This window comes from Salvia hispanica, chromosome 1, assembly GCF_029641045.1.
Source record: "Salvia hispanica isolate PSC_SH4W2 chromosome 1, Shi_PSC_v1, whole genome shotgun sequence".
NCBI lineage: Eukaryota > Viridiplantae > Streptophyta > Magnoliopsida > Lamiales > Lamiaceae > Salvia > Salvia hispanica.
This window is the reverse complement of record NC_142692.1, coordinates 43,367,257-43,387,959: the sequence shown is the minus strand read 5'-3', so window position 1 is coordinate 43,387,959 and position 20,703 is coordinate 43,367,257. Positions and strand designations below refer to the sequence as shown.

The following is a 20,703-nucleotide window of genomic DNA, read 5'->3' as shown; positions in this document are numbered from 1 at the left end:
AAAAATACTCCCTCCATTCCCAGTAATGGAGGCAGTTCTTTTTGGCACGGAAATTAAGAAAAAATTGTGTTAGATGAGTTAAGCAAAGGGAGAATAAAGTGAAAATGAAAAAGGTAAAGAGATGAAAAGAGAAAAAAGTAAGAGATAGTAAAGTAGGCGTGGAAAAATATGTTGACTTTTACTAAAAGCTCATTCGTGCCTAACTTTAATCCATTATTTCTCACTCACGGGGAATCGGATTTGAGAAGACGAATATACCACGGTCATCTACTCCGAACGTAGATCGACGCTATATCATTTAATTTTAGAAAATTAAATATTTCGTTGAAATTATTATTGGTCAAAACCTTTGACCGGACATAGATTTCAACAGATTTTAGAGAAGGAAAAAACAAACCGTAAGCATATTTATGTGAGAAGCAACTAACTTTAGCAATTTCAAGAGCCAGCATGGGAGCAATCTTGCCACCATAAGAATCACCAGAACCATAAAGACGATTCTTGATAAACTCGGGATGAGCTAACAAGTAATAACCACTATGTTCGTTTTTATTTGTTTTCATACAATTAACAGTGAAACCAGGAAAACTAAAACAAGGTAAGCTTCCATCAACAGCAACCAACAAATGGATAAATAAGGCAAAAAAAAAAAAACAAAAAAAGAGGGTTTCACGATTGATTGTGAAGCAGCAGACTCGATTCCGACAAGAAAAGCAACAAGCAAATGCAACAACATTGGCTTCATGTCTCTCCAACTCATGCTGATGAAGTTTCACCGTGTCTTAATATTTCTAGAGAAAAAGGCCAAAATTGGTCCTGAATATTATGCTCATTTTATGATTTTGGTTCTAGACTTTATCTTTTGATTTTTTAGATCCCGAACATTTTAAATCGAATCACAATTGGTCCTACACTAGTTTTTAACGGTCAACGAGTTTAAATCCCGATTTTGACCAAATTAAGCTATTAACTATGATTACTTACTCCCTAATTATATCCTTAATTATTTTAATAAGTTATCATTTAAATTATAAAACAAATAATATACAAATACACACTTCTTCCTGAAACTGAAAGGGTTTAAGGAGGCGGCGGATATGTCGGAGAATCAAGCAGAAGAATCCCTCTGTGAAGCGGCGAACTCGAGCGAGTGAATTCTCTGATTGCATCTGGAGCTGATGTCACCTACTTCGACGCTGAAGGCCTCACGCCGCTGATGCACGCCGCCAAGAATGGCTTCTCGGAAGTGGTCAGAGCCCTCCTCAACGGCGGTGCCGTGGAACGCTCTCATCCCCTCAAATCTCTCCGCCAGAGACTTCGCCATGGATAATGGGCATAATGTTCCAGACCAATTTTTGTTGTGACAAATAGGGCAATTGTGAAATCGAGACAAACAGAAACGTAAAGAAGACACAGATTTACGTGGTTCACCAACGTTTTTGGCTACCTCCACGGGCAGGAACGAAGAACAAATATTATTCAGAGTATTTTCGGATTATGGCTACAGATTGGATGTGATTGGATTTCAGATCACAGAATTATGTGCTCTACTCCCATATAAATAGGCACACATGAGACAGCCTGGGTCTAGGATATTCCTATCCCAATTAGGAAACCTAATCCTATACAGATTCAAGGCATAGTAACAAATCTCCATCTTGACTGAAATTCTTCCTTGCAGATGCATCATTACAATGCCAGACTTCTCCTTCCTTGCCTCAGATTTGTCGACCTTCACGTTCAGAGCAGACATCCTGATCGATTAACACATAAACCCTAACAGATGCGGAATTCAAAACCCTAGGTTCGAAAACCAGGCTCTAGATAACAGTTTGTTATGACAAATAGGGCAATTGTGAATCGAGAAACAAAAGAACGTAAATAGACACAGAATTTACGTGGTTCACCATGTTTGTGTCGACTGCGTCTGTCCCGATGTGATCTAGTTTGAGGGGGAGGTTTGTTATGTACAAACTCCATCCCACATCGGGTGTCTGAGGGAAGTTGGAAGGTGTATATAATTCCTATCCAACCCCAATTAGTTTGAGGCCTTTTGGGAGTGACAAAAACAAATCCGTGCGGGCTTGACCCAAAGCGGACAATATCAAACTAATATTTGTCGGCGCCGACAATCCTGACAATTTTGACGTTTACTCATATTTCTATTTCAAACATCGGCTAAAATGTCAAAACACCAATTTTCGATTATTTAACATATTCCATTTTTATCTTCTTTCAGTATTCTTTTCATTTTTTAAAATTTCACGTAATTATCTTTATTTAAAACTCATTTCATCTCCGAAATTTCTCTCTCTCTGATGAAGTACTAGTACTCAATTTTCACTTATACATTTTTGTTTCTATTCATCTGTTATTTTATCAATTTTGAATTTAAACCGTCAAAAATTCTTATTTTTAAGAGGTGGAAGGAGGATTATTTTTCAAAAAGTTTTATTGCTGCTTTGATTTTAAGGCTGCTTCAATTATTTAACATGAGGAATATTTGAGTAGCATATTATTATGCCTTTAACTTTGGACAAAAGGTCTACAATCATTATTTCACCCCTGGCATTTTTCGTTTTTTTCTTTTTTTAGTATTTTGGTGTTCGGTAAACAATTCTTTTTTGTTAGTGTATGAAAACCACATTAACTTTTACCGAAGTTCGAAACAAAATCAATCATATACTACTATTATGTATACACAATGGTCACATACCTCCCATCCTCACAATAATATAGCTATCCAAAAGTAAACATGGATTGAAAAAACAATTTTAATAATTAGGTAAAAAGAATTATTGCAATGTACAATCAAATACTCCATCCGTCCTATTAGAAATAAAACATTTATTTTTCAGTACGGAATTTTATGAAATGTTATTTTATGAATTAATGATGAGTAAATAAAGTAAGAGAAATGAAAATTAGTGGATTGCTGCCTTTGAAATTTTTTTAAAGAAAGATACAAGGCCTTGAAAGGTAACCTTGAAAAGGATTTTCACAAATTTGGGTTTTCAACTAAAGAACTAGCTGTGGGCTTTCAGAAAGGTATGATTTTGTACCAAACGGCAAACACAATATAGTTACCAAAAAGTTAGTCTATATGTATGTGAAAAGCCCACTATCTAGGAAAGAATGAAAACGGAAATAGTATTGGTTTTTTTTTTTCTCTAAATCATGAAAGTGATGGATGTAACGAGTTCAATGACGACTGGAGTGCATCGGAAGACATTACTCGGGCCTTATTCGATTGCGTTAATGATGCTGTTGTTGGTTTCTGGATTTATAGGGAAATTACAAGAGATAACCGGGCGTAATACAACCCAAGAAGGAATATAGAAAAAGAACTGAAACAAAAATTACAAACGGAAATCGAAACTGTAAACTGTAGAACAGGAAATAGCCGAGTCGAGGAGGTCTCTTTCCGCAAGACGAGATACGCCCCGGTAGTGCTTTTCGGATTGGCGTTTCGTCCCCAAAGATAAAACGGCTACGTCTCTGGTGAAGCAGCACCGCTATCAACAGAGCTCCGGCGAACTGGATGGAGGAGAGGGCAGAGCTTTCGACAGAAAAACAATGTGGAGAGGGAGAGAGCTTATGATGCAGAATGCTTTCTAGTGTTTGATGTGTGTAGAATGCATGGAATGGCTAGCCTATTTATAGGCTCAGTCCACTGCAGGGGTCAACACAACCTTGATGGCTGTCATCAATGCTAGACCGTAACGGTCGTCGGTTACGAGGCGTTACAAGCCGTTACATGACGTGGACTGTCACGTGTCAGCCATGTTGGCTTACCACGTCATACTGACGAGGTGTCAACCCGCTTGGCTCGCTGACATGGAAACGGTGGTGGTCTAAAAAGAAATAGACCCACTAGCCTTGGGCCAAGCCCACAACTAGGCCCAAGCACCAAGCCCACGAACAGGCCCAAAGAACAGCCCAAAGACCACCAAAAGACAAATTGCCAAGATCCAAGGACAAGGACAAGGACACGGACATGGGCACGGGCACAAGCACGATCACGGGTGCGGGCTCGCGGCTCGCGGCGGGGCGGGCGGCGCGCGCGCGTGGGCTCTTACAGCCATCTTAGTCCACTATAATTATTACATGTAATAATCCTTATTAAATACTAGTTTAATAAGGTTGTAACTTTCAATGTGGGATAATTAACTCTCTTAATTATTCCCTAATCTTCTCTCATAGCTCATTAAGTTTGCAATTTTTGCATGACTTTAGTCCATTATTTCTCACTCACCGGGAATTGGATTTGAGAAAATAAATATACCACGGTCATCTACTCCGAACGTAAATCGACGCTATATCATTTAATTTTACAAAAATTAAATATCTCGTTGAAATTATAATTGGTCAAAGTACATTGACCGGGCATAAATTCCAACAATCCCCCACATGAGTGGAAATAGCCAAATGCGAATGCATGCGGACACAAGCTCAACCCTCGAGAGGTATATAAGCATAAGGATAGGTAGCTTTTAGGTTTAAACCTTCCATAGTCAACGCCATCGGATACACAGGCGACCTAGTAGCGCGATGCTTTGAACTAGTCCCCCACGGCGTGCACCGAGACAATGGTGTTAACACTTAAACACATCAACCTCATCCGTTCTCACGTTTTGTGTCCTTTGCGGCCTTGGACACCACTTTGGATTCATAAGTGTGTGATTTGAAGCGGCCACACTTCACACTTACATACGTGATTCCTGCTCGAGTATCTTGCCCTACTCGGTCACTTTGAGAACTTAATCTCCTTGAGATCCTTAGGAATCATTAAAAGTCATAGACTTATCCTCACCACAAGGCAAGTTTTCGACACTCTACTGCTCCTTAGGGAATAGATGTAGATGAGTGTTTCATACGAACTCTCATAGCTTAGTTTTCCCATTGAACCAAGTTCTTGGGATCTCCAGTCATCATGGTTGGGTTACCACTATGACAGTTCTTTAGTTTGTGGATTTCAAACCCATTCCCTCTAGCAACTTATTCATTTGATCACGGTTTAACCCTTTGGTTAGCGAATCCGCTAGATTATCTATTGACTTCACATAGTCAATTGTAATCACGCCTGTTGTGATCAAATGTCTTACGGTATTATGTCGTCGACGAATATGTCGAGACTTACCGTTATAGAAGCCATTATTTGCCCTCCCGATAGCGGCTTGGCTATCACAGTGAATCAACAACGGAGGCACTGGCTTACACCAACCTGGAATATCCTCAAGGAAGTTTTTAAGCCATTCGGCTTCTTCCCCAGCTTTATCTAAAGCTATGAATTCTGATTCCATCGTTGAACGGGCTATACATGTCTGTCTGTTTCGTGGATTTCCACGAGACAGCACCACCCCCAATAGTAAAGACGTATCCACTTGTTAAAAGTGAGTCCTTATTGTCGGATATCCAATTCGCATCACAGTACCCTTCAAGTACCGGGGGGTATCTCGAAAAATATAGCCCATGATTTTGAGTATGTTTTAGATATCTCAAAACCCTTACAAGAGCTCTCCAATGCTCTTTGCTTGGATTACTCGTGTAACGACTCAACTTGTTCACGGCACAAGCAATGTCCGGCCGAGTGCAATTAGTTAAGTACATAATGCACCCGATGACCCGTGCATATTCTTCTTGTGCAACGGGTTCGCCCTTGTTTTTGCTCAAGTGAACATCGAGTTCAATTGGAGTCTTAACCGGCGCGCCATCGTAGGCATTGAATTTCTTCAATATCTTCTCAACATAATGAGATTGGGTTAAGATGATTCCATCGGATGTTCTTAGAATTTTCATTCCAAGAATTACATCGGCTAGACCCATGTCTTTCATGTCAAAGTTTCTATGAACATGGCTTTTGTTTCGTTAATCACTTGAGTGTTACTACCCATGATTAACATGTCATCAACGTAAAGACACACTATAACGTACCCGTTATCAGTGCTTTTAATATAGACATATTTGTCACACTCGTTGATTTTAAAACCATTTGATAACATTACATTATCAAACTTCAAGTGCCATTGCAACGGCGCTTGTTTCAATCCATATAGGGACTTTACGAGTTTGCATACTTTTTTCTCTTGTCCAGGTACTACAAACCATTCGGGTTGTTCCATATAGATTTCATCCTCTAATTCACCATTTAGAAAAGTAGTCTTAACATCCATTTGATGAATCTCTAGATTGTGCAACGCAGCAATCGCAAGAAGCACTCGGATAGATGTAATCCTCGTTACAGGTGAATAGGTATCGAAGAAGTCATGTCCTTCCTTTTGTTTAAAACCCTTTACAACCAATCAGACTTTATACTTATCCAGTATTCCATCAGCCTTAAATTTTCTTTTAAGCACCCATTTGCACCCTAAAGGTTTGGCACCCTCGGGCAAATCAACCAACACCCAAGTGTGGTTTAGCAAAATTGAGTCAATTTCGCTTTGAACAGCTTCTCTCCAATGTAACCCGTCTGGGCCATCGAATGCTACTTTTATTGACGTTGGCTCTTCATCCAACATAAAAGTAATGTAGTCAGGACCAAATGTTTTTGGTGTTCTGACCCTACTACCACGTCTTAGTACTGCATCACTTGGATCGAGCCTCACTCGCTTGCGCGATTTAGGCTCTTCATCCGCGGATTTAGAACTAGTGGCTTCATCCACTGTTTTAGAACTAGTGGCCTCATCTTCAATTCTTGTCTCAGAATTGATTGTGACTTCTTCTTTATCCTTGCAAGGAAATGTGTTTTCGAGAAATACGACATTACTTAACTCGATTGTTGTTTCTACTGTAATAGTCGATATTTCAGACTTGTGAACAACAAATCTATATGCACTACTGTTAAGTGCATATCCAATGAAGATACAATCAACCGTTTTAGGTCCAATTGTAACTTCCTTGGGCAGGGGAACCATCACCTTCGCCAAACACCCCCACACTTTGAGGTTTTTGTATGATGGTTTCCTTCATTTCCATAACTCATAAGGAGTGATGTCTTTTCCTTTGAGTGGAATTTTGTTTAGGATATAGTTGGCTGTCAAAATAGCCTCCCCCCACATGTTATGGGGTAATCCTGAACTTAGTAGCAACGCATTCATCATCTCTTTTAGAGTTTGATTTTTGCGTTATGCTACACCATTAGATTATGGTGAATATGGAGCTGTCGTTTGGTGAATTATACCACTTGCGTTGCATAACTCCTCAAACGGGGCTACATACTCACCTCCTCTATCACTTCGAATCGCTTTGATTTTACAACCAAGTTGATTCTCAACCTCGTTCTTATAATTTTTGAACGCTTCAATTGCTTCATCTTTACTTCTTAAAAGATAGATGTAGCAATATTCTGTGCAATCATCTATAAAAGTGATAAAGTACTTTTTACCACCTCTAGTTTGCATCATCCTTTAATCACATACATCCGTGTGAATTAGTTCAAGGGGTTTCGTTTTCCGTTCAACTGAGTGAAACGGTAATTTAGTCATTTTAGCCTCAAGACATATTTCACATTTGTCTTGGGTATCCCCATCAATTGCCTTTAGTAAATCTAAATTTACTAATCTTTTCACGGCTTTTGAATTCACATGTCTCAATCTACAATGCCACAAATTTGAAGACACAGTCAAATAAGAGGAAGTAGATGCTTTATTATTATTGTTAGCCAAAGGCTTTGGAACAAGGTGCGTAGCCACACTAAGCTTGAAAATTCTGTCGGTTACATAATCTTTTCCGAGGGACTTCCCAAACTTGTACAAAGCAAACCTATCAGACTCGAATACAAGTTTAAACCCCTTACTAACTAGTATTGGTCCTGACACTAGGTTCTTGCGGATGTCCGGGACATGCAGCACATCCTTCAAAGTGATAGTGACGCCAGACGTCATCATGAGAATCACGTTGCCAATGCCGAGGACCTCGGACGATGCTTGATTCCCCATGTTGATCTTCCTCCCTTCAACAGCAGTGTAGGAGGAAAACTTGCTCCTATCTGAGCAAACATGAGCAGTAGCGCCGGTATCGATGTACCAGCCGCCCTTGTTGTCAACAATGTTGACTCTTCAGTAATCACGGCAACGAGGTCATCTTCATTCCAGTCCTTGAACTCTTTCTCAACGACGTGGGCTGCCGGCTTCTTCTTCTTGCTGCGGCAGTCTTTGGCAAAGTGGCCAATTTTGCCACACTTGTAGCATTCGCCTTCAAACTTCTTTGTAGGCTGCTTTCCCTTCCCCTTGTCCTTCTGATTTGGGCGAAGGCGTTTGTTGGATGGACCGCCCCGCTCCAACAAGTTGGCTTTGGCATCAAGTGGGCTAAAGCCCTTAGCCTTTTGATCGATCTTGCGCACATCCGCTTCAATGTGCAGCTTCACGATCAAGTCTTCAAGACTCATCTTCTTTCGCTTGTGCTTGAGGTAGTGCTTGAAGTCCTTCCAACTAGGAGGAAGCTTCTCAATGAGTATGCACCGCACAAAGTTGTCGGGCAAACATCCCTTCAGCCACGAGTCCGTGGATGATCATTTGGAACTCTTGAACTTGTTCCATGACCGGTCTAGAGTCGACCATTTTGTAGTCCATGAACTTGGATACTACAACATGTTTCGTACCGGCAGCATTGTCTATACTATACTTCTTTTCTAGGCTTTCCCACATCTCTTTGGATGTGGTTACAAGGGAGTATACATTGTACAAGCTATCATTTAAAGCACTTAGAATGAAACTTTTACAAAGATAATCTCCTTTGCTCCATGCTTCATAGTCCGCCATGACCTCAACACTTGTCTCTTGATCACTTGGCGCGGGCGGCTCGTTCTCCGTGAGGAAGTTGGCGATGCCCAATGTTGACATGTAGAACAACATCTTTTGGTACCACCTCTTGAAGTCAGCTCCTCCAAATTTAGGTGGCTTTTCGGTGGGTGGCATCATTCTCGGTGCCAAAGGTGCCGCACTTGGTCCTTGGAAGGAACCAATTCTGTTGCCCCCGAAGGAGCCAACAATATGGTTGGGCATAGAGCCCCCACCATTCATGTTGGGCGTAGAGCCCGCCATGGTCGCATTGGTCCCGAAGGAGCCAAAGCCCGTGTTGAACCCGAAGGTTCCAACACTCGCATGAGACCCGAAGGCCCCAGCAGTCACGTGAGACTCGAAGGTCCCCGCATCCGTGTGAGACCCGAAGGCCCCAACACTCGATCCATTAAAGGATCCGAAGGAACCACTAAAAGTGGAACCAACCGATCTACTCGAGGTGGATCCACCAGTGAGCCCCTGGGTATTAGTATACACCCAAGGGGTTGTTTATGAAGATGGATAGAGCCCGGGAGTTGGCATCATCGTGGTGGATGCCATGGTGGAGGAAATGATGGCGGCGGTGGTGGCCGGAGTGGTGGAAGCGGCAATGTTTGATTCGGTCGAATCTCCAAGCAAAGGTGTTAAGTTTCGAAAATTTTAGGTTCAGTTATGTCCAAATTCTTTCAAAGGCAAGTTATCTCGTCTTGCGATTGTTGGTTTCTGGATTTATAGGGAAATTACGAGAGATAACCGGGCGTAATACAACCCAAGAAGGAATACAGAAAAAGAACTGAAACAAAAATTACAAACGGAAATCGAAACTGTAAACTGTAGAACAGGAAATAGCCGAGTCGAGGAGGCCTCTTTCCGCAAGACGAGATACGCCCCGGTACTACTCATCCTATTGGCGTTTCGTCCCCAAAGATAAAACGGCTACGTCTCTGGTGAAGCAGCACCGCTATCAACAGAGCTCCGGCGAACTGGATGGAGGAGAGGGCAGAGCTTTCGACAGAAAAACAATGCGAAGAGGGAGAGAGCTTATGATGCAGAATGCTTTCTAGTGTTTGATGTGTGTAGAATGCATGGAATGGCTAGCCTATTTATAGGCTCAGTCCACTGCAGGGGTCAACATAGCCTTGATGGCTGTCATACGAGGCGTTACAAGCCGTTACAGAGCTGAGAATCTGAATCTAGAAGCTTCTAGATTCGTTCATGACGTGGACTGTCATGTGTCAGCCACGTTGGCTTACCTCGTCATACTGACGAGATGTTATCCCGCTTGGCTCGCTGACGTGGAAACGGTGGTGGTCTAAAAAAAATAGACCCACTAGCCTTGGGTCAAGCCCACAACTAGGCCCAAGCACCAAGCCCACGAACAGCCCCAAAGAACAGCCCAAAGACCACCCAAAGACCAATTGCCAAGATCCAAATCCAAGTCCAAGTCCAAGGACACGGGCACGGGCACGGGCACGGGCACGAGCACGAGCACGAGCACGGGCGCGGGCTCGCGGCACGCGGCTCGCGGCGAGGTGGGCGGCGCGCGCTTGTGGGCTCTTACAGCCCATCTTAGTCCACTATAATTATTAAATGTAATAATCCTTCTTATTAAATACTAGTTTAATAAGGTTGTAACTTTCAATGTGGGATAATTAACTCTCTTAATTATTCCATAATCTTCTCTCATAGATCATTAAGTTTGCAATTTTTGCACAACTTTAATCCATTATTTCTCACTCACCGGGAATCGGAATTGAGAAAATAAATATATCACGGTCATCTACTCCGAACGTAGATCGACGCTATATCATTTAATTTTACAAAAATTATATATCTCATTGAAATTATAATTGGTCAAAGTCCATTGACCGGGCATAGATTCCAACAGCTGTGGCGGAATATTTGGCGGAAATGGAGTCGAGCGGGAAGCGGCAGTGGCGGCGGCGCAGGTCCCTCGGCCGATTCGGCGTCGGACGTATGTTCGCCGCGAGCACGACGTAGCTCACCAATGTCTGTTCAAAAGTATTTTTCCGAGCAAACACGGTGGGGCTCGACGGTTTTTCACCGCCGGTTTAGAATGCGGCGAGATCTTTTTCTCGGCATTGTCCAGACGTTGGAGGCATTTGATGAATACTTCCAGTATCGGAAAGATGGCGTCGGAAGACCCGACCTTACACCGTTGCAGAAGTGCACGGTTGCACTCCGGCAGTTGGTCTACGGCACCACGGTGGATATGTTCGACGAGTACCTTGACGTCGGGGAGACAACCGGCCGCAATTGCCTGAAGAATTTTTGTAGGGGAGTTGTGGAGGCTTATAGCGACACATATTTGCGAAGGCCGACTGCTGAGGATTGCCAGGCCCTAATGAAGATGCATGAGACGGCGCACGGCTTTCCTGGAATGCTAGAGAGCATCGATTGTATACAATGGGAGTGGAAGAATTGCCCGACGGCGTGGAGAGGCTAATTTACTAGTGGCTACAAGGGCAGCCACCCGATGATGATCCTCGAAGCCGTCGTTAACCATCGGCTCTGGATCTGGCATGCTTACTTCGGTGTAGCGGGGTCAAACAACGACATTAACGTCCTCAACTCATCCAACCTCTTCGCCGATCAATGCAATGGTCGGCAGCCCGACCATCGAGTTCACTGCCAATGGACGCCAATATCATACGCGGTACTACTTGGCCGATGGCATATACCCAGGTGGCCTGTTTTTGTGAAGACAATCAGCTGCCCAATGGGTAATAGGAGAGTGTTATTTGTGGCAAAGCAGGAGGCTGCGCGGAAGGATGTGGAGCGGGCTTTTGGTGTGCTCCAATCGCGGTGAGCAATAGTGAAAGGTCCTGCGCGTTTCTGGTTCAAGGATGTCATCGTCGATGTCATGTATGCGTGCATCATCTTTCATAACATGATAGTCGAACAAGATGGTAGAAGTGTCACCGTTTGGGGCGATGATGAAGGTGGATCTAGCTCCACCACAACGACCTCGCCTGTCGTTCGAGGATTACCGATGGACTTCAAAGAGGTTATTGCCAAACAGATCTCAGTGCGCAGCCAACAAGACCATCCTCAGCTCATGAACGATATGATTGAAGATGTTTGGAAGTGTAACCGCCATTGAGAATTTGTATTTTTTTTTCGTAGTGTAATTTGAATTTTCAATGAAATGAAGTTGTTTTTTCCAATTTTTGTAGTGTTCTAAATATTCAAATAAAATAAAATGCTTAGGGCGGACTTTAGGGTGTCCCACGTGGAAGGGTAGGAGTATAAAATGTTAATGTGGCGGTGCATAGGGCGCCCTATAGGGCGGACTATAGGGCGCCCCATTGTGGATACCTCGACAAAGTGCACCCAGGTAAATAGCGACAATTCGAACTCCCAATTTGGTGTTAATTCTTGGAAATGCCATTTACTTATGATATTCCAACTCGACTATATTATGACGTAAAACATCAAAATCAACATTTTTTTGAAATGTTGGAAGAGGGATGTCCAATAGTGAGAGGAAGCATGTCACGAGATCCTTGGGCAAGCATTGAGATATGTTTCATTGACCACATCGTTAGTACTTCAAAGTCACTTGAGAATATACAACGTACAAGGATGTATTGCATTCTGTCCGTCTATTCATTCCATATAATACATCGATCATCCTCGAGATGTGATTGAGCTCATGGCGGAGCAATAATTTTGAGATGTAGCTATGGCATTTCCAATTAACCCTAAAATTGAGTTTATAGGGTAGTCTGGGGAGCGATCGCCCCCCCCCCCCCCCCCCAATTCTGTCCTGGCCAGGTATATACCAAAATTAAAAAGTTGCATATGTTCTATACTTCTATATATAGATACACAAATTTTATTATGAGTACGATACTATCAACCATTTATAGTCCTATATTTATCCACCATTTGTAGTCCTATATTGATTGATATGATCTTTCAAATTCTGGATTCGTAGCGATTGGATTTTTTATCAATGAAATGTCTTGATCATTTTGAAATGATAAACAAAATAACAACCCATAAAATTTCCTAGTCATATATACTATAATTACACTTTCTATTTTTTACGTTTGTAAGGAAGATGTAGCCAGTTCTGCCATTAAATTAATTAGAAATATTGCAGGTTTGAACATTTCTTCCTTTTAAATGAAAGATTGATTACGTTTTATTATGCAAATATGGAAATTATACTCATGTAATTATATTTCCAAGTCCTCTTTTCCTTATAGCATTTTCGGGAAAGATTTCCTTTCCTTAACTTGATTATTCAACCTTTTAAAGCATTTTGACTATGAAAAATATTTAAGTTAATTTCCTTTAATTTGTTTCTCCTTTTTCTCCTGTATACGAAAATTGAATATAAAGTTGTGAACTCAATTGAGGGATAATGTTATTATATGATAATAGAAGCTTAATTCCTTAAAAGACGGATCAAAATGAAAAATAAGACTCCTAGTCATGGAGGGCGGAGTATTGTTATTTTAAGAAAATTGAATTACCGTATAAATGAATCGTGAGGGAAATATACTAGCTGGAGTAATATTTATAGATGAATGTGTGATTTAAAAATAGAAAAAAGACTTTAAAGACTATATGACATGACTCTTATATCCTTATTCTTTCTCTTATTTTCTCTCTTTTCATTTTAACTATTTATTAGTATAATTTGTTCGAAACGAGTGTAGAAAATGAAATTAGTCAACTATCCGGGCCCATCTAGAATGTCCTCCACACACCACAACAATTGGTGGAGAAGGGTGTGTCCTCAGCAATGACTATACGACGTGACATATGTTGCAACATAATTTTACACGCTGCGGTAGCATAGCACGCATGGCGACATGGCGACGTCATACTTATTTTCCTTGCGCGTGGCGCGTAGTGCGTGCGCATAAGCGTTACGTTGTCAATGCCCTTAAGGACATCTACAAGATTTAAAATATATGATGCACATAAAAGAGTGATGAAAAAAAAAGATCTTAAAAGATCTACAATGGGTACAAAGATAACCATCCTCCGACCATTTCCAAACATTCTCTAGTTTGGAAAAATTTATTATTGAAATGAAGATGAGACAGATTCTAGAGTGGGGAGAGAGATAACCATCTTCTGAACATTTCAAAACACTCCTTAGGCTTGTATGATGGAGTTGTATGCCCTACCCCCTACAAATATGCATTCCAACCATAAAAGATTGTTGCTAATAATAGTGGGGGATCCAGAAATTTCATATTGGGGGTGCGATAAATAATTATATTAATTTGAAAATATAAAATTCAAACGATCTTTTTCTTTTATTATGTCAATTTTTCGATTAAGTCATTGCATTAAAAATAATTATTTAGGGTTATTACTTGAAAAATTTTCACTATTAAATTATGGATTCTTAGATATTTATATAACAAAGAATTTATATTAGTTTATAGAAAGTTCAAAACTAAAAATAAAATGCATCATATTTTCTATATAATCTAAAATATGAGTATAATAGTAATCATAAATACTACTAATAAAGATTATATTCAACCATATAGCTTTATCATGTATGAAGTAAAGGAGAAAACAAATAATATATATTTAATCAAATTTTGATAGAAACTATATGAAGTAAATGAGCAAACATTATCAGTAAAGGAGAGAAATGGCCAAAAACGTGCTTTGGAGGAGTAGATCCTGGTCTATGATGTGGAAGGGTGATGCATTTACCACTAGGCCTACTACCATATTTTGGGGATAGAATGGTATCCCCTTGTTTTAATTGAATCTGCCAGTGGCTAATAATATATACTTCATTTCAAATTAAATATATAAAAAAGTTGCATCTTTAACTTGCCTTGACTGTAGCAAACATGAGGTAAACCTCCTTGATCTTACTCTTGTATAGCTCAGTGTATCTGCAAATCACATAACACAATGTTGAGCAATGAGATATTTGCTTCAATCATTAGTTGCTAGAGCAGCAAAATTCACCCCGCAACTTGACCATCAACGGTCCACACCCTCCACTCATCATTCACGGACACATTCAGTTTGCGTATCCATTTCAATGTGGCAATGTAAGGTATAGTCATGTCATGATCACCGCTGAAACAAAGAGGTGTATAGCTTCACTAACAATGTCGAAAAATATACGCAAGTATTAAGACAATGGGAATCAGATTTGATTTCACCTATAAACCAAGGCTTGGAAGCCTCTATCACTCAGATTTTGATGATACTCGACAACACTTTCTATGTCTTTTTTTGTAGGTCATGCTCACGTTACATCTCGTCCAATAAGGTACCATACCCTGATTGATTTATTTGCAAGCAAAACAACATCTTAATAATGTGTTATACTCAAATTTAAAAAGTTGGCTAATGTACCTCTCTGATGTGTAGTTGCAAATCACATAACACACAAGGTTGAACAATGAGATTTTTACTTCAATAATCAGTTGCTATAGCAGCAAAATTCACCCTGCAACTTGACCATCAACGGTCCACGCCCTCCACTCATCATTCACGGACAAATTCAGTTGGCGTATCCATTTCAACGTGGCCATGTAAGGTACACGCATGTCATGATCACCGCTGATACAAAGAGGCGTATAGCTTCACTAACATTGTCAATAATATACGCGAATATTAAGACTGTGGATTTCACCTATACACCAAGGCTTGGAAGCCTCTATCACTCAGATTTTGATGATACTCGACAACACTTTCTATGTCATATTCGTAGATGAAGCTCCGGTAACATCTAATTCAATCACCTACCGTTCCCTGATTGATTGGTTAATGTTCAAGCAAAACAACATCTTAAAAATGTGTTATACTCAAATTCAAAAAGTTGGGTCATGTTTTGTACTTCTCTGATGTTGGATATTTTAGTGTAATTGGGTTAACTTGATTGATCAGTATTATCATAATGATACATCATATAAGTATGGAAGTGCGGAGTGACGCTTATTTGAATTCATTATGATGGACGGGGGTCCGGGGGCAGAGCCCCTGGCTGGGGTCGAGCTGTGTGAGAAATTCATCCGAAAATGTAATTTCTGAAAGTCAAAGGACTAGTTTGCAATTTCGGAAACCTTTTGAAAAACAGTTAATTCAGTTTTTTCCCTCAACAGATGCACTGGTTCATCTTCTTCAAAATCTGATCGATTCCTTTGGTTCTATATACTTTTCGAACATTAACATAGAATAGTTCTGAATTTTCTGAATTGTATCCGATCAAACATTTTGGTAGAACCACCGAAATTGATTTGATCTGAAAGTGATATCATCACGACTTTCAGATTATCCGTTTGGTTCAATATTCTAAATCTCCCTTACATCTGATGTACAGAGCTTCTCTCACAGTTTCGTCGTTAGCCCGCCAGATATGTGTGTTCCTGCAACAGGCGACAACTTTGAGTTAGGTCGATGATGACATGAAGGCAATGTGCGAGGAAGAGTGGAGGAATACACGGCATGGTAGTTCATTTGAGCTGGAGAGGGAGAGGAAGTCGATTGAATCATCTACCATAGACGGTAGGGACCTTCTAGAACCACTTTGATTTGGTGTTGTGATTTCTTTGCAATTTGGCTCCAGAATATGATCACCATAGATAAGCTTGGTGCACTGCACTTGATTAAACGGCAAAGCAATCAGCGTCGTCTAAAACATCAAAACCAATTGACATTTGCAAAGAAAACATCATTAGTGATGTATACCTAATTGATACTATACATAGCAAATAAACATTCAATGTTATTTGGATCTGGATTCTTATACTCTCCGTTGCAGCTGCTTCTTGCTCGCTGAAATCATTATTCAAGTCACGAAATTAAAGAATATTTAAGCAACAAGTTCACCAATAGAGATATAGTAATATATATAGTAGGCACTAGTTTAAATTTGCAAATAAACAATGAAAACATCTCAAATTGTTTGTCTGAAATGAGTGCCACTCTGTGAGCATAAGGTATCCGTTCATTGTTATCCTGGTCTTCATATGTCACTGGATTACCAACAATGTAGCCCCGTTTCCATTCCACAAAATAATTACTATCTACTTATATCTTATTCATATGATCATAGCATAGAAGTACTAATAAAACAAATTCAAGAATGAAATATTTAATATAGCAAGAACTCCCATTACTTCGAGAGACATTGTTGGCTCCAGTTCAGCTTCATTTCCTGCAAATTTTCAACTTAATTGATGAGGAAATAAACAAACCATAAGCATATTTATGTGAGATGCAACTATCTACCTTTAGCTATTTCAAGTGCAAGCATGGGAACCATCTTGCCCCCCCATAAGAGTCACCCGAAACATAAAGACGATTCTTGATAAACTCATGATGAGCTAACAGCCACTTTATTTTGTTTTTCCAAACAATGGCAGCAAAAACAAGCAAGCTTCCATCAATAACAACCACCAAAAAGCAACAAAAATAAGGGTGAGGATGATAACCTTGCGTAGAAATGTGTATTTATGTTGGGTTGAATTAGTGTCGAAGGAAGAGTAGCCTCTTGTAGTATTGGAATATGAGAATCCAGTCAGAACAGGGTAATCTAGGAATATAATGCCGGCAACCTAACACCATCAAAATCACCATCATCATGTAATGTGATGAATTAAAGAATGGCAATCAAAAATGGAAATTTATGTGTCAAACCTTAGTCCAAGAATATGGGTTCAATACAAGAGAAGGTAAGCTTCCATCAAAGCTCTCAAAATGGAGTGAAGTGAGAAATGGAGAGACCCTGTTTCGAGTTTGAAAGGCAGAGATCGGCCGTAGCCGGGGAGGGTCTCTACAATTGTTTGTGCAGCAGCAGACTTGATTCCAAGAACGAAAGCAACAAGCAGATGCAGGAATGTCTTAATGAACAGTGACATTGCATTCCTGTTCTACTTTTTTTCTTATTTTGCTACAATAGAAATCCAAAGTAAAATTTATAATTCAATGAATACCGACGTCCAATCAGCTTGATCACTCGACATGATGGCCACACAATCTGTCAAGTTCTGTTCATGTAAAGTTTTTTATTCCCATGCTCATAGCCCATCGTCTTGAAGAAAATAGTACTCCCTCCGTCCATAATAATTCGTCGGTTGAAAAAGTAGGTGACATGTGAGTTCTACTTTTATATATTAGTTTTATAATAAATTGTGAGTGTGAATGACTTAGTGGAATGTAGAGTCTGCTACTAAAAATGGTAAAAGTGAAAAGTGACAAATTTTTAGGGACAAACAGAAAAGGAGAAAGGTGAAAAAATTTCAGGGACAGAGGGATGAAGTATTATGGTATGAATGGACCATGAGGAAAATATGATACTAATAATATATGAATGTGATATTTAAAATGTTGGAATCGTGCTTCAGGGTTTTGATCAATTAGTTTTGTGAAATTAAATGATTTACTGGGGATCTTGGAGAGTAGATGACATTAATATATTCATTTTTCTCTAAATTGATTCCCGGTAATGAAAAATAATGTAATTGGAAATCAAATTTGTTATATAAGTTTATATTTAGGTTATGTAGTTGAATTAATTGATTATTTTTACATAATATCATTAATAAAGTCTACAATTATCTTTTATATATATAAATATAAAATAATCATCCATCTAATAGAAAATATACGAATATATAGATATAATATCGAATCTTCTTACTCATATACATATATACACGTAAGGCATAGGGATGTAATCAAACGCAAACTTTAAATATTGTACAAATTTCAAACTATGATCTGTACTGTTAGAAAATGTTAACAGATGGCAAAATAGTAGCAACAAAAAATGTCAACACGGTGTTAACCGTTGATGTTATGTTGACATTTTTTGTTGCTATTATTTAGTTATGTGTTGACATTTTCTAATGACATTTTTTGTTGCTATTATTTAGTTATGTGTTGACATTTTCTAACGGTCCAAATCATAGTTTGTAGTTTGTATAATATTTCGAGTTTGCATTTTATCCCTATCCTGTATGCATATTACATACACATGAATAACTAATCAATCACTATATTTATAGAAGTATTTTTAATAGAGATAAATCATTAACAACTAATCCCTATAATTATGCAAAGTTATTAAAACACGATTAATTATAAGATGCACTTTTTGAAAGAGAAAAGTAGTTAATTATTATTCTTTATAATTATGGAATTCAAATTTGTTACAAATTTTGATTTAGATTGATCAATTAAATTTATCTTATAATAAATAATATATATTGCAAAAAATAAATATATTGAAAGAATTAAAAAAATAGAGTATAAAACTAAGTATATTTGGGCCCGTGTTGATCCTAGATTTGTAAAAATGTCCAATTGGAGCCCGATTAACCTTCTTAGCCCAAGCCCAAGCCCGCTCCATTTCATTGGTCAGTCGAGCATGGGGCGGGATGGGCCGACCAAATAAATAGGAAGACCTTTTATGCATTTCCATACAACAATACAAAATAGAAAATCTGCATTCATAAAGCATTAGCTCTCTCTCTCTAATTTTTTTTTTACATCAAGGCTCTGCCCTCCCCATCATCTAGTTCGCCAGAGTTTATTTTGTCTGAGGTTTTGCAACAAATAAGACAAAATCGTTTTATCTTTGAGGACGATACGTCAAACTGAGAGCACTACGAAAGCATATCTCGTCTTGCAAAAGAGGACTTCTCGACTCGGCTTGATCAGTTTACTTGTTTCCAGTTTTGTTTCTAATTTAGTTTAACTGATCCTGTTAAGAGCATCCGCAATGGTCGGTAGGCCAGCCATAGGCCAGCCATTCTCTCCCCTGCCACGTCAGCAACACTAAAAAAAACCACCTGCCACATCAGATTTAGGCCAGCCATAGGCTAGCCATAGGCCAGCCGCAATAAAAATAATTCAAAATATACTACATTTACGGAATTAAATTTACGACACATATACTGAAAAAATTCGTTAATTTTATTTAAATAAAAAAAATACATTAACCAAAAATAAAAAAAATTACATAATAAAATAAAATCCGGGCTTCCACACACGAGCCACCGCCCCACTCTACTCCTCACTAATTTATTAAAAAATACATTAACAAATGTTAGTATGCTTTGAATCCATTATAGTTTGCCGCTAGCCGAACGGGGGTCTCGCTGGGTATTGGGTCGCGGAGAGGCCGCCGGCCCGACGGTATGACATGTTTCTGTTTTAGGTCTTAAATTTGTATTGGGTCTAGCCCGTCGTCTGTGTGCCTATTTAAAAATTACATAATTAAAAAAAATTCATAAAAAAACATTTAAAAAATACATTATATATTTTTTCAAAAAAAAAAAATTAAAAAATAGCGCTGGCCGATCGCTGGCCGATCGGCACGCCACAATGGCGGCCAGCGCATCGGCCAGCGCAACGCGATCGGCTAGCCCACGCCGAAATTTTGGCCGATTTTCCGCTAGCCTACTCCAATGGTTCGGCTAGCCGATCGGCTAGCCACGTCAATCGGCTAGCCGATGGCTAGCCTACCATTGCGGATGCTCTAAGCTTGATCAATTTGTTTCCTTATATTTCTCCTTCGTTTATTTTCCATAATTTTTAGCTGTTGTATGCCCAATAAAACCAACATAAAAAAATTTAAAAAAGACTATAACAACTATGCTTCAATACAAGAAGTAACTTTTTTTTATTCAAATTGCACTATTTCATTTTTAATCCGTCCTATAAGAGTATATACTTTGTAATTTTGTAAACTTTTTTTTTTCTAATAAGATGAGACTCATTCTCCACTAACAATACATTAATTATTTTTTCTTTCTATTTCTCTCTTATTTTACCAATTATACATTAAAAATCGTGTCCAACCATATGTGCATATTCTTGTAGAACGGAGAAAATAATATTTATTTTAATAGATTATTAACTAATTTCTAGAAATAGAACTAGATTATTAACCATATGATCG

General features: G+C 39.2%; 1 pseudogene; it reads right to left on the bottom strand.

Annotated features, from left to right (window-relative positions):
• Nucleotides 1-13,864: 13,864 nt before the first annotated feature.
• On the bottom strand, nucleotides 13,865-17,656 carry LOC125220616 (serine carboxypeptidase-like 7; annotated as a pseudogene).
• Nucleotides 17,657-20,703: the final 3,047 nt, after the last annotated feature.